The sequence below is a fragment of the Cryptomeria japonica genome, chromosome 10, assembly GCF_030272615.1.
Source record: "Cryptomeria japonica chromosome 10, Sugi_1.0, whole genome shotgun sequence".
NCBI classification, from domain to species: Eukaryota; Viridiplantae; Streptophyta; class Pinopsida; order Cupressales; family Cupressaceae; genus Cryptomeria; species Cryptomeria japonica.
Genome location: NC_081414.1, coordinates 399,340,880 through 399,356,605, shown reverse-complemented (window position 1 = coordinate 399,356,605; position 15,726 = coordinate 399,340,880).

Genomic DNA, 15,726 nt, shown 5'->3' with positions numbered 1-15,726 from the left:
ATAATATCCGGTCTAGTCTGAATTAAATATAGCAAGCCACCAATCATAGACTTATACCTTGTCGGATTTACCGGTGTAGAAGTATCCTTGATAGATAATTTATCATTTGTCACCATTGTTAGCATTTGGCATTATAATAGAAAATGGAAGATTGTTGGCATTTCAATAAGGATATTGAGAAGGTTGTTGATGATTATGGATATAACTGATTAAGGATGTTTACTGTCTTGATATTATTATTTTGTCATTGATGTCAAGAAATTGATTTTCTAATTCAGTATGATGTTGCCATATCTTGAGAAGTATGATTTGAAGAATATAAAGATGTCGGTAAAAGACATAGAAAGTTTATGATGAATAAGGTATTCAATGGGCAACTATTACCGAGTTAGACAATGATGAGATCATGATGTTTAGATTGTTTCGACATCATACATATGTTATAAATTGTAAGGTTAATACTATACTATGTTACCAAGCAAAGAACCTAGTCAGTAAACCCTAAGGAACCTAGTCGGTAAACCCTAAGGTTATCACTATCGGTTAATGAAGGCAGAATGTCTATCGAGTGAAGTTTAGTATTTACCGAGTTATAACCGAGTTGTAACCGAGCTGTAATAGAATGCATTAAATGTTTACATGCGTTATTTAATGAAGGAAGCTGATGAGCTAGAGTTGCTTAAATGATTGGTAAGCCATGCATGAAGTTTGTTAATGAATCTATGGCAAAGGAAAGTCGGCATGAAGATCTACAGCACAGATTGAACCACAATACCCAAGCACAATTTCCAAGAAATGTATGCAAGTTCCAAGGTGGGGTAAAACATTTTTTAGATCGAAGGATACATTGAACTTGGTCAAGCATGAAGATTTGATGGCTATGATTGATCATGGGAAATATGATCAAGGAGATTAAGCGGTGAAGATTGTTTATAAATAGGAAACTGTTGATAAACAAAGTATGCAGGCAAGTGTATGCACAGGGATGCTACATAGTGATTACTAAGCACAGAAGCTTGAAGACCTATTTGAATAATAGAGTATAGAAGCCCAACAGATGGACAAGCTTAGTTCTATGTCTAGATTGTATTGAGAAAATAAGAATCTGCTTTAGCATTTTAGATGTGAAGTTGTAGATAGATTTTTATTACTGTTATTTTATGAAGTAACAGAAAATCTCTTAACCGAGTGGACTTAACAGTCTTATTTGTAAAACCCTCTAGCAAGGTGACATTCTAATTGAGTGTTTGAAATCCTTTAATAAGGTCATTTTGAACAAGGTGAAGATCCTAACAGATCTGAGGGAAATCCCTTAACCGGGTCACATCTAGCAATGTGTTTGTAATCTTTAACAGGATATGCTTTTAACCGAGCATACTCTAGAAGAGTATATTTCTTAGTGGGCTCGAAATCCCACAGTGGTTTTTCCCTATTTGGGTTTCCACATTAAATCTGGTGTTATGAGGTTTATAATGTTTATATGCTTTTGAGTTTGCATGTTTAACAGTTTTGGTTATATTACTAAAGTACATGTTACCGAGGTTGAATCTGATGTTTTTATGGAAGATTAAGTTTGTATGATTCACCCCCCACCTCTCATCTTGTTGGCTATTGGATCTATACTTACATTTAGTATCAGAACTATCAATTGGTATTAGAGCTTTGGACTCCGGAAGAAAAGTTTAAAGGCACTTGAGTTAAAGATCCAAAGATGTATAAGAGGGATGCACCGAAGCTGAACAAGTCAAGTTTCTCTACATGGCAGAAAAGAATGAAGCTACATCTATCAGGAGTTGGAGAATATGTTGTATACTATCTGGAGAATGATTTTGTTACACTGACCACCTATTCATTGACAATGGAAGAGATAAAGGCAAAGCAAGAACATATCCAAGCAATGATTGAAATAACATTTGCATTGACTGACTCAGAGTTTAATGACCTAGAAGGTTGCAATGATGCAAAGGCAATGTGGGATAAGCTCATATTAGTGTATGGAGGAGATGAACATGTTCAAAGAGAAAAAGTAGATAGTTTAAGAGGACAAATTGAATCTATGAGGATGAATGAAGGTGAGAAAATAACTCAGTACAGTACAAAACTAAAAGAGATTGTCAATCAAATCAAAGGAGCAGGTGGGACTATTGAAGAAAAGGATATAACAAGTAAGTTGTTAAGAACCCTTCTACCAGCTTATGCAATCCGAGTCTCTGCAATCAATGAATTGAGGTCTGTACCTAATATGCCAATTTCTTTAGATGCTACTATTGGTAAGCTACATGAATTTGAGTTAAGTAACTTTGATAACAGTGGATCTTCAGTAAATAAAGTTGAATCTGCATTTAGTTCTTTTCATCTTGATGAATCTAATGATTACAATGAAAGAAAGTATAAGTACTCTGAAGGAGATCACAGTGGAGCAAGTGAAAGATTTTGTAAGAACATGGAAGAAGTACACAAACTGTATGAGGAAATCAAAAAGCAAGAAGAGTTCGAAGCACTATTAGCCAGAAGGTTATCGAGAGGCAAAGGTAAGTATAAAGGAAAACTACCTTTGAAATGTTTCAATTGTGATTAAATAGGACATATAGCTTCTAACTATCCTGACAAAGATTCTACTGAAAGGAGAGATTATCGAGATGACAGACAAAAAGATAATCATTACAGAGGACACTGAGACTTCAGAAGAAGAGATAGAAAGACATGCTTAATAGCTGATGAGGAATCCAACGATGATAAATCAGATGAAACTGATACAAAGGAAGTATTCTATGTGGCTATCAAAGATGGATCAGATGAAGAAAGGTATGAAGAAAAAGCCCTAATATCTCACATAAACACTAATGATTCTTGGATCATAGATAGTGGATGCTCACATCATATGACAGGAGATAAACACAAGTTTTTTAAATTAGATGATTATGATGTAGGCTATGTAAGATTTGGTAATGACGCACCATGTCCAATAAGAGGTAAAGAATCCATAACACTTCTTGACAAAGCTAAATGTAATGATGTTTATTGGGTTGAAGGTTTGAAATACAATTTGTTGAGTGTAGAACAGCTAAACAACACAGGTTACCAAATAGAATTTCAGAAAGGAATTGTCAAAGTTCATGACAAGAATGGAAAGTTAGCTGCTACCGGGACACAAACAAAAGGTAATACATTTCATCTTGACTCAAGTCAGAATAAATGTCTTTATGCAAAGATAGATGATACCTGGTTATGGCATAAAAGGTTTTGTCATGTAAATTTTGATAATCTGATCAAAATAAGAAAAAAGCACCGAGTAAGAAGTCTATCGAGTCTTGAAAAACCTGAGAATGCTATGTGCCGAGGATGCCAGATGGGTAAGATGACAAGATCAAGCTTTACAAGTAAGTCTTACACTTCTAAGGGAATTTTAGATCTTGTGCGCACTAATCTTTGTGGTCCTATGAAAGGTCAAAGTTATTATGGTGATAAATATTTCATATTATTTGTGGATGACTATTCAAGGATGATGTCGGTAATGTTTTTAAAAGAAAAATCAGAAGCTTTTCAAATGTTTAAATGGTACAAGGAAAGAGTTGAAAATGAAACAAGAAGACAACTGAAATGTCTTAGATCGGATAGAGGAGGAGAGTTCACATCTGATGAGTTCAACTTATTCTGCAATGATCATGGTAGTAAAAGACAAGTCTCTGCACCGAGAACTCCACAACAGAATGGAATAGATGAGAGAAGAAACAGATCTATTGTGGATTGTGCTAGAACACTGATGATTGAAAAGAAAGTGCCACAAACATTTTTGAGAGAAGCAATAAGCACAGTAGTTTACACCCTGAACTGAGTACAACTGAAGAAAGGTACTTTGAAGACACCATATGAAATCTGGTATGACAAGAAACCTAATGTAAGTTATTTTAAAATCTTTGGAAGTAGATTCTATGTTCACAAAGATGATAGAAATGGCAAGTTTGATCAGAAAAGTGAAGAAGGAACATTTCTAGGTTATTCTTCTAGAAGCAAAGCATTTAAATGTCTGATCAAATCATCTAACAAAATAGTAGAAAGTGTAAATGTGAAAATTGATGAATTTGCAGAAAGAAATGATGAAGGAAATTCCAAGGAACCAGAAGACTATGATGAATTTGTCTATGTTCAACCGACAAGTCTTGCCGAGAAAACTATTGAAGAAAATGAAGAGAATATCCAGTTACCAAGTGATGAAGAAGATCATATAGAGCCTACCGAGCCTATATTAGCCAAGTATGTCAAAAGATATCATGCACCAAGTCAGATTATAGGAGATAAGGATGATCCAGTGATGACAAGGAACAAACTGAGACAGAACACATGTTTGATATCTGAATTTGAACTGAGAATAGTGAAAGAGGCATTTAATAGTGAAGATTGGATAAATTCTATGACAGAAGAGATTGATAAAATCAAGAAGAATGACACATGGACACTAATCCCAAGACCAAAGGACAAAAATCTAATCGGTACAAAGTGGATTTTCAAAAACAAGCTAAATGAAAAAGGAGAGGTCATTCGAAACAAAACAAGACTAGTTTGCAAAGGTTATGCTCAAGAAGAAGGAAATGATTATGGTGAAACTTTTGCACCTGTTGCTAGACTTGAAGGAGTAAGAACATTGTTGGCATATGCTGCTGTCAAAAATTTCAAGGTATATCAAATGGATGTTAAATCTGCATTTCTAAATGGAATATTAGAAGAAGAAGTTTTTATTGAACAACCTGAAGGATTTGTAGAAGACAAGAATAAAGATCAGGTATGTAAATTGAACAAAGCATTATATGGTCTGAAACAAGCACCTAGAGCATGGTATGAAAGATTGCACTCTTATTTGATTAAGATTGGTTTCATAAGGACAAGTGAGAATAGCAATATGTACATGAAGAATGATGAAAATGGAATACTGATCTCAGCCATATTTGTTGATGATATTATATTTTGTGGAAATGACTCTTTATGCAAGAACTTTGGAAATCAAATGAGCAAAGAATTTGAGATGTCATTAATTGGTGAGATAAAGTATTTTATAGGTTTACAGATACTGCAAATGAAAAATGAGATTTTCATTACTCAATCCAATTACATAAAGGAAATCTTGAAGAAATTTGGAATGGAGGATTCAAATCCAGTAAGTACTCCTATGACTACCAACTGTAAATTATCAAAGAATGATGAATCTACATCTGTTGATGAGACACTTTACCGATCCATGATTGGAAAGCTACAATATGTTGTTCACAGCAGACCAGACATAGCACATGTAGTAGGTATAGTTGCAAGATTCTCTACAGATCCTAAGGAAACACACATGACAACAATCAAAAGAATTTTTAGATACTTGAAAGGCACTGAAGATTATGGCTTAGTATATCAGAAAGGAAATTATTTTCATTTAAAATTTTATACTGATGCTGATTGGGCAGGCAACATTGATGACAAAAAAAGCACAAGTGGAGGAGCTTTCTTTTTAGGAGAAAGACTAATGAGTTGGCTTAGCAAGAAACAAGGATGTGTTTCACAGTCAACAACAGAAGCTGAATACGTTGTTGCAGCATTGAATTGTACTAACATTGCATGGATCAAACAACTATTGGAAGGTATAAATGAGAAAGTTACCGAGCCAGTAACTATCTTCTATGACAATACTAGTGCCATTAACATTTCAAAAAATCTTGTTATGCACTCTAAGCTAAAGCACATCTCTAAGATAATATCATTATCTTAGAGAAGAAGCTCAAGAAAAGAAAGTGGTGTTGGAGTATGTTAGCACAAAGGAACAAATAGAAGATATCTTCACCAAGCCACTATCCAGGGACACTTTTGAATATCTCAGAAGTAAGTTAGGGGTCCTACCCCTATCTTCTACTCACTGACCGAGTTTAGTGAAAGCATCAATCCGATGACTCTATAGAATATCCTTTAGGAGTTGATGCCGATTTACACACTTTAGGATGTTTTCTAAAGGTGTACAGGAAATATTATAGGAAACAATATAGGGAACAGGAATTGAAGACAAAATGCTCTGACCAAGACTAAATTGACACATTACAGCAGGAATTCACTTCATATAGGAAGAAATTATGTTTTAGTTCTTTACTTTTTGGCATTGTTGTCAAAAGGGGAGAAAACTAAGAAAGGGGAGAAGACTAAAGATTGGAAAGAAGACTTAAAAAAAGAGGAGAAGTCTAATGTATGGGGGAGAAGTCTGATGATGGCAAGAGAGAATTTTAGCATTTCAGAATCACAGCAATCCGAATCTTTTAAGGTCAAATCAATTGGTTTTTCCATCAATGCCAAAGGGGGAGATTGTTAGCATTTGGCATTATAATAGACAATGGAAGATTGTTGGCATTTCAATAAGGATATTGAGAAGGTTGTTGATGATTATGGATATAACTGATTAAGGATGTTTACTGTCTTGATATTATTATTTTGTCATTGATGTCAAGAAATTGATTTTCTAATTCAGTATGATGTTGCCATATCTTGAGAAGTATGATTTGAAGAATATAAAGATGTTGGTAAAAGACATAGAAATTTTATGATGAATAAGAAGATGAATAAGGTATTCAATGGGCAACTATTACCGAGTCAAACAATGATGAGATCATGATGTTTAGAATGTTTCAACATCATACATATGTTATAAATTGTAAGGTTAATACTATACTATGTTGCCAAGCAAGGAACCTAGTCGGTAAACCCTAAGGTTATCGCTATCGGTTAATGAAGGCAGAATGTCTACCGAGTGAAGTTTAGTATTTACCGAGTTATAACCAAGTTGTAACCAAGCTATAACAGAATGCATTAAATGTTTACATGTGCTATTTAATGAAGGAAGCCGATGAGCTGGAGTTGCTTAAATGATTGGTAAGCCGTGCATGAAGTTTGTTAATGAATCTATGGCAAAGGAAAGTCGACATGAAGATCTACCGTGCAGATTGAACCGTAATACCCTAGCACAAGTTCCAAGGTGGGGTAAAACATTTTTCAGATCGAAGGATACATTGAACCTGGTCAAGCATGAAGATTTGATGGCTATGATTGATCATGGGAAATATGATCAAGGAGATTAAGCGGTGAAGATTATTTATAAATAGGAAACTATTGATAAACAATGTATGCGGACAAGTGTATGCATAGGGATGCTACATAGTGATTACCGAGCACAGAAGCTTGAAGAACTATTTGAATAACAGAGTATAGAAGCCTAGCAGATGGAAAAGATTAGTTCTATGTCTAGATTGTATTGAACAAATAAGAATCTGCTTTCGCATTTTAGATGTGAAGTTGCAGATAGATTTTTATTACTGTTATTTTATTAAGTAACAGAAAATCTCTTAACCGAGTGGACTTAATAGTCTTATTTGTAAAACCCTCTAGCAAGGTGACATTCTGATTGAGTGTTTGAAATCCTTTAACAAGGTCACTTCTAACAAGGTGAAGATCCTAACAGATCTGAGGGAAATCCCTTAACCGGGTCACATCTAGCAATGTGTTTGTAATCTTTAATAGGATTTGCTTTTGACCGAGCATACTCTAGAAGAGTATATTTCTTAGTGGGTCCAAAATCCCATAGTGGTTTTTCCCTATTTGGGTTTCCATGTTAAATATGGTGTTATGAGGTTTATGATGTTTATATGCTTTTGAGTTTGCATGTTTAACAGTTTTGGTTATATTACTAAAGTACATGTTACCGAGGTTGAATCTGATGTTTTTATGGAAGATTAAGTTTGTATGATTCACCCCCCCCTCTCATCTTGTTGGCTATTAGATTTGTACTTACATTTAGTATCAAAACTATCAACCATAGGAGTACTTACCGGTTTGGAACTATCCATACCAAACTTCTTCAACAATTCCCTCAGATACTTAGTTTGACAGATAAAGATGCCTTTGTCAGTTTGAGTAATCATCAAACCTACGAAAAATTTCATCTCACCAATCATGGACATTTCAAATTCATTCTTTATATTGTTAGAAAATTCCATGCACAATTTATCTTCTCCTCCAAAAATGGTATCATCAACAAATACTTCAATAATCAAAATATCATCATCAATAATTTTATAATATAAATTACTATCAACATTGCCTTTAGTAAAACCAAGCTTCAAAAGATATTTATCCAACCTTGCATACCAAACTCTAGGAGCTTGTTTCATCCATATAAATATTTCTTCAATATGAAAACCTTCTCTTTATCATTTGTCAGTAAAAATCCATCATGTTGTTCAATTTATACTTCTTCCTCAAGTTCACCATTCAAAAATGCACATTTAACATCCATTTGATAAACCTTATAGTTCATATAAGCTGCATAGGCAAGAAATAGTCTAACAGCTTCAATTCTGGCTACAGGTACAAATGTTTCACCATAATCAATTCCTTCCATTTGAGAATATCCTTTACAAACCAATATAGCCTTGTTTCTTACAAATTGACCATCCTCATTCAGTTTATTCCTAAAACCCCATTTAGTTCCAATAACATTCTTATTTTTAGGTTGGGGAACTAAAGTCCAAGTCTCATTCTTCTCTATTTTTTGAACTCGTCTTCCATAGCCTTTAACCAATGTTTATGCTTACAAGCTTCAATAACAGATGTCAGTTCAACTACAGAAATCAGACATACCTCTTCATTTGCTATTCTTCTTCTTGTCATAACTCCCTTGTTCCTATCTCCAATTATTTGATCTTCAGAATGATTTTAACCTTACATACCTTGGTGTTTCCTTAACTTTAGGTTCACTGCTCTGATCACCAGTCACAGTTGAGTTTTCAGACTGTCCCAGTGTAACTGTCTCAATGTCCTGTACTGGTTGAGGCATTACCGATTCACTTATGATCATTTCCACTATTGGTTCCCTGTCATATGATAGAGAGTGATTTCTATATTGCTCCTCCACTTTCACATTAGCACTCTCCACAATTTTATGCAATCTTTTGTTATAACATCTATATGCTTTTCTTTGAATTGAATAACCAAGAAATATTTCTTCATCACATCTAGGATCAAATTTTCCAATTGAATCATCTCTTTTAATATAGCATTTACTTCCAAAAATTCTGAAATATTTAAAAGTAGGTTAATGTCCAAACTATAATTCATAAGGGTTCTTACCGATTTCACCTTTGATGTGAACTTTGTTGAATGTGTAGACTATTGTACTCATTGCTTCTCTCCAATAGATGTGAATCAATTTGGCTTCTCATCATCATAGATCTTGTTGCATCCAAGATGGTTTTGTTCTTTCTTTCCACTACTCCATTCTGTTGAGGAGTCTGAGGTGCAGATAACTATCTCCTAATTCCATTTGTCTCACAATAACTATTAAATTCATGAGAAGTGAACTCGTCGCCTTGATCCGATCTTAGACATTTGATTTTCAATCCAGTTTCTATTTCAACCTTTTCTTTAAATATCTTGAATTTCTCAAAGGCTTCATACTTCTCCCTAAGAAAAGTCACCCACATCATCCTAGAATAGTCATCAATAATCAGCATGAAATACCTATCACCTTGAAAGCTTCTAGTCCTTGCAGGACCACATAAGTCAGTGTGAATTAAATCAAGTACATCATTAGATTTATCATGTATGCTCTTAAAAGAAGTTCTAACTTACTTTCCTAGTTGACATTCCTTATATACCAGATTATGAGGCTTCATAATCTTAGGTATATCTCTAACTGCCTTAGTTGAATTGATCTTAACAATACAATCAAAATTAACATGAAAAAACCTCTTATGCCAAAGCATAGTCTCATCAATATGAGCAATCAAACATGTCTTATTACTAGTCTTGTTAATGATTTTGCATTTTCTATCTTTAAACTAAAGTTGGAAACTGTTGGCAAATGCACACTCCAATGAGATATTGTAGGTGATTGAAAGTTTTGTCATTGATGGCAACCTTACAATCCTATGACACCGGCAAGGCAATTTACCGGCACTAGCAAGGTCAGACTCTACACTGGCACATAGACCACCGACACTGGCAGTAAAAGGAAACACACCGGCACAAAAGCCGACAGGAATTTTGTTTATAATATATTTTGTTAATTATTGTAAAATCATTGTAAGCCGACTTGGCAAGTTGTAAAATGACTCATACATATAAGAGTTCATTGTAGAACATTGTAGGAAATAATAGAAGAAGATGGAAGGAGATTATTAGGCGAAATAAGGTAGACCTATTATGTGAATTATAGGTTAAGGGTTTATGTATAAAGCAGAGCTATAAACTGGTACTGGATTTGGCATAGTAGATGATATTTTGAAGCAGTACAAGATATTGGATTTATATAATCCATTTTGTAAGTCAATGAGACTTCCCATTTTGTAATTGAGCAGTGAGCTCTAGGCACTTGGCCTTCCTGCATGTGCAGGCCCCTATTATAGCAATAATATTCTCTTATTGGCCAGTAAGTGAATATTGTGGGTCACAAATCCCACCGAGGTTTTTCCCACACCGGGTTTCCTCATTAAACTACTGTGTTATAGTGTGTTTTTCATGTGGTTGTTGTTATCTCTATTTATTGCATTACTTTATGTTTACCGATATACAGTATTAATATGATTTACATGTTTTAAGTTAAGAATATCTTCCAACCAGTCAAATATTGATTCACCCCCCCCCCCCTCTCAGTATCTGTGGGAATCCTAACAATTGGTATTAGAGCTTGGTCCTCTATTTTCAGAAGCCTACCAGCTTGAGGAAAATCTTGACACCGATAGAGATGGAAAACTTGATGAAGCAATTAGAAGGAGCTCTCTCAGACTATGATGCAGAAAAGTTGAAAAATATCAAACTTGAAGATGATCTAAAAGTTGCACAGGATATTATTCAAGCACTTCAAGAAAATCTTACCATTGCAATAAACAAGAGAAGAGAACTTTGTGAAAAGATGAAAAATGAGAATTATGAAAAGGAAACTCTTAGTGATCTGATAAATAAGCTAAAACAAGAAAACATGACAACAAAGAATGAGGTGCAAGATATGACTATGAGATTTTGTAAAGAAATTGAAGATAGAAAGAAGAATGAAGAAGATTTGACTAGAAGACTAAGTGATGTTGCAAATGAAAATACAAGACTTAGTTATGAAAATGATATGTTGAAGACAAATTTGATGCATGCATAGAATGACTCAAATGAACTCATGAGACAACAAAATATCTTGGAAGGAGAACTGGCTGCTGCAAATCAACACAAAGAAAAAATCAAGAAAAGCTCAAAAGAACTTCGTGACTTGCTAAAGAATCAGAAACCAAATGGTGACACTAATGGCCTTGGCTTTGAAGCTGGTGAAAGCTCAGGTACTACAAACACACAGGATCATGGAAAATCGGTAAGACAACCTACTGCTTATAAATTTAATGGCAAATGCTTTAACTGTAACAAGTATGGTCATAGAGAAAATCAATGTAGATCTAGAAATTATCAAAGCACAAATACACCCATCGGTCAATGTTCAAAATGCAACAAAGTTGGTCATAATTCAGAGAATTGCAGAATGAATGTAAGATGTTATGTTTGTGGAAGATTTGGACACTTATCTAATCAATGCAGAACACAAATCGACAGAGGATATGGGAAAGCTATTCAGAAAAATAATGTGACTTGTTATGCCTGTAACAAAATTGGACATATTGCTAAATTTTGTAGAAGCAAGTCCTCACCGGCAAGTAATAATGGTGCTAGTTTGAAAGTTAAAGAAAAGGTTGAAGAATTAAAGCATGAATTCTTAAAACAATGGATTAGGAAATCAGAACTAAATGGTGATAGGAACACTCCTCCACCGGTAGAACAGAGTAACACTCCACCAACAGGAGACTCTTCATCTAACTGAAGAAAATTCATTTGAGGGTTTGGCAATTAAATGAGAAACATGCTATTATTCCCTCGGTTAATGGTGAGAAGTTGAAATTACTTCTATACCGGCAGATAAGTTAAGTGATTACTTAATCAATAAGCATTAAATGTGGTGGTTGGCAAAAATAACTTTATAAATCAGTGTTTTGGCTCAAATTTCATTTCACTGAGCATTCAAACATTCGAAGAGCGCAAAAATTCCTGAGCGAAGGCATTCCAAGCAAAGAAGAGAAGAAATTCATCAAGCAATCATCCTTAAGGTAGATAAAGGTATTTATATCCATGGCTTCTTCATCTGTTCCTGAATTCATATCAAACCCTACTGTAGTCGAAGTGGTTAAACGCCCTAGACCTGTATTCGAGTTAGTTCCCGAGATTGCCAAGAAAGATGATAATGCTGGTGCATTTTCTTAAATCCCCAAAGGAGTAGTTTTTGCTGAAGATCCTAGAATGTACATTCATTGTCACATAGAAGAATTAGGTGACGAGGAAATAAAGAGCATGTATAAGACTATAATTTTTGATGAAATTGGTAATGTTAAACCTAAGCACAAGATAGCAGAAACCCTAGGTTTCACTGAAATTCTCTGTATTCTGGATTTCCCTAAGGATGTTATAAGGATAGTTCTAAGCAGGATTCATGGTGAATTCTTCTAGTTGGACTTAGTTCACAAAATTACAAAAGAGGCAGTAAAAGTTGTGACAGGGTTACCTTTGACCGGTAACAGGCTTGATAAAAAAAAAGGTCTCAAATGACCTAGTGATTAACCTAACGAGTGCAACATCTGATAAGAGATCCTTGAGAGTAAATGATGTAACCGACATCAATGTCAGATTCATTAGCATGATTTTAGGCTACAAAACCACACATGCAAATAGGTTAAACTCAGTCTCTAGCCTATGCATAAAGAGTGCCTATGATATGATTAAAGATAATGCAAAAATAGATGTGTGTGAATGGTTGAAAGATGAACTTATTGACAATCTTGGAAAGATAAAGAAAGACAAAAAGGGGACATTTAGATTTGGAAACCTTCTTGTCTATTTAATGCTGCACATAACAAAACAAGTGCCCGGTATCAGTAATAAAAATCTTGTTTTTGATATACCGGTAGGCAAACAATTGTCTGATTTACTAATAACATGGGTGAAAATAGAGAAAAGAATATAAATGAGTACTTTTAGGCATTGAAGGCCTAGATGAATACTAGAGTCAGATTATCACAAGCAATTGTAAATAAGTATAAGGATGAAATATGATTTGTTATTAAGAAGGATGAGATTTGGATGGAGGCAATTATCCCAAGAACCATTTGGGTTACTGAAATGGGTTATGAAACTGATGACCACATAATTGAAACATATGCAAAAGCCCTCCTGGAAGCACCCAAGGAACCTAAAGAAGAGGTATTTGGTAGTGCTGAGACTATTGAAAATTAAATCCAGTCAAAGAAAAGGGTAAAGAAGGTGGAAGCAACAGTTAGAAGAGGATCTAGACAAGCTAAAGCTATCAAAGAAGATGCACTTAAATAAACTGGTATTACTGAAGATGAGTTAGAAGCACTACAACCAGAAACTCACCTTTCACCGGTTGCAACCTCTTCGGAAAGTGATATGTCAGTTGCATTTAAAAGAGTTGTGAGAAAAATGGAACCTTCACTGGTATCTACACCTTCTCCTAGAAGAACCAGATAGAAACAACAGGCAGTAAGGCCCCCGGCTAGAAAAAGAACTCCAAAGAAGAAGTTAACACCCAAGAAGAAGACTCAATAGACCATTGCTCCAATTGACAAACTTCTAGATGAAATTACAAAGGATGGAAAGCTGAAAAACATCAATAAATTATATGATTCATTATCAGTTGATGACAAGGAGAAAGTTTAAAATAGTTTAATTCTACACTTGGACATTTACAAGAAATTTTTAATGCAAGTTGTAGATGAATTACTGACATAACTATTTAAAAGACTTGAAGCTAGAAGGAAAGCTGTTGTAGAGCTTGATAAGAAAATAAAAGTTGAAAAACTACTTGTTGTTTATCCTACCAACTCACCAAAAGAGATAGATGATCTAATCTCTGAGGCTAACTAGTTAGTATTTTCAACTGCACACCAGCATGTAGCACTTATGGTTGGTAGAGTGAATGAGGTAGCAGAGGAAACTGATAATGCATGGGGAATATTCCTTGTAGAGAAGGAAAAGTAGGAAGAATATAGAAATCCTAAACCCATCAAAGTATATCAGAAGGATAAGGATAAGGGAAAAGGCAAGGTTGGTGGACCACCTAGCATAAAAATAAAAGATAACTTATCCCCATCGCCTCTGGATACTCCACCGATAGTTACCACTGACAATCAACTGGATAGTGAGAGTATGGACATACCACAAGAGGACACCAATCCCAATTTTGAGGTGTTATATATAGTGGACATCGACACACAAAAAGTCAATATTGTGGTAGATAAGGATACAACTAGGAAAACAGATATGGCTAATGAGCCACTAGTATTAGATAGTACAGAAGGTAAACTGACAGATGACAACACTGAGCAACATGATCCCTCTTAGGAATAGGTTCGTACAAAGATAGTGCCACCAACATCAGCTGAGCAATCCAAACCTTTGCTTAAAGAAATGGAAACACAAACTGACTTACCAGAGGTCACCACAAGCAAGGAAACTGCTCCCACCGGCAGAATATAGATTGTTGGCTCATCAAATACAGAATTCAAATCAACTAATGTAACAGAAGTTCTTTTGGATTCCATAAAGAAGATAACAGATTGTAACTCACAAGCATACAAGGCAATAGATGATACCATTCCAATTTTGAAAATGATAGCACCTAAATGTAATGTAGATAATAAAGATTCTTTCAGTCAACTTAACACTTTGTCTAAGTATATTACTGACAACACTGTGATAGTTGAACAAATAAAAGAGGAAGCATTCAAGGGGAGATTAGAGAAGAAAAAACACAAATTCCTTGAGGAAGAAATAAAGAAGTGTACAAGGCAATTTGACACACTTTTACCAGAACTGTGTAGTACACTGAAGGAATTTAAAACTTTGTACAGGGATACATGTAAAACTAACTTTTTGACAGTTGATATAGACAAGAAGATCAACAAGATACAGGAGGATATAAATCAACTACCAAATAATTTCATTAATTCATCTGATTCATTATCAGTTTTTGAGCAGAAAATAACAGGTTTTGAGGAAGAGCTACTAAAGTTGGAAAGAGAGAAGGAAAGAATAAAAGGAAAGGCTAAAGATCTAAAATGGAGACTTAGTCCAAAATTGGACTACCTAGCCTCCTTAAGAAAAGAAATATTTGATGCTTTGATTCAAGGACAAAAAACACCGGCAGAGCAAATGCAACACCTCACCGGTACAGTTCAAAGGATAGAGGCCACAATAAAAGACAACAAAAAGTTCATTGAAAGCCTGAATATGGTTTTGGCAGATCTTTTTCAGATTGTAACCAACCGGTTACAAGGGTGAAACTGAAAACCACACTCAATTAACACTTTGACAACCTTTGTCATTGATGCCAAAGGGGGAGTAGTGGAATGAGAAAAATAATCAGTAAATGACTCATCAACTCAGGGGGAGTACACATTCTTTTGGTACACAATTTTGGTAACTCTAGCAAATTCTTTTTGGATAACAATTTTTGGATTTTTCTCATGAGTGTTGCCATCAATGCCAAAGGGGGAGATTGTTGGCAAATGCACACTCCAATGAGATATTGTAGGTGATTGAAGGTTTTGTCATTGATGGAAACCTTACAATCCTATGACATCGGCAAGGCAATTTACCAGC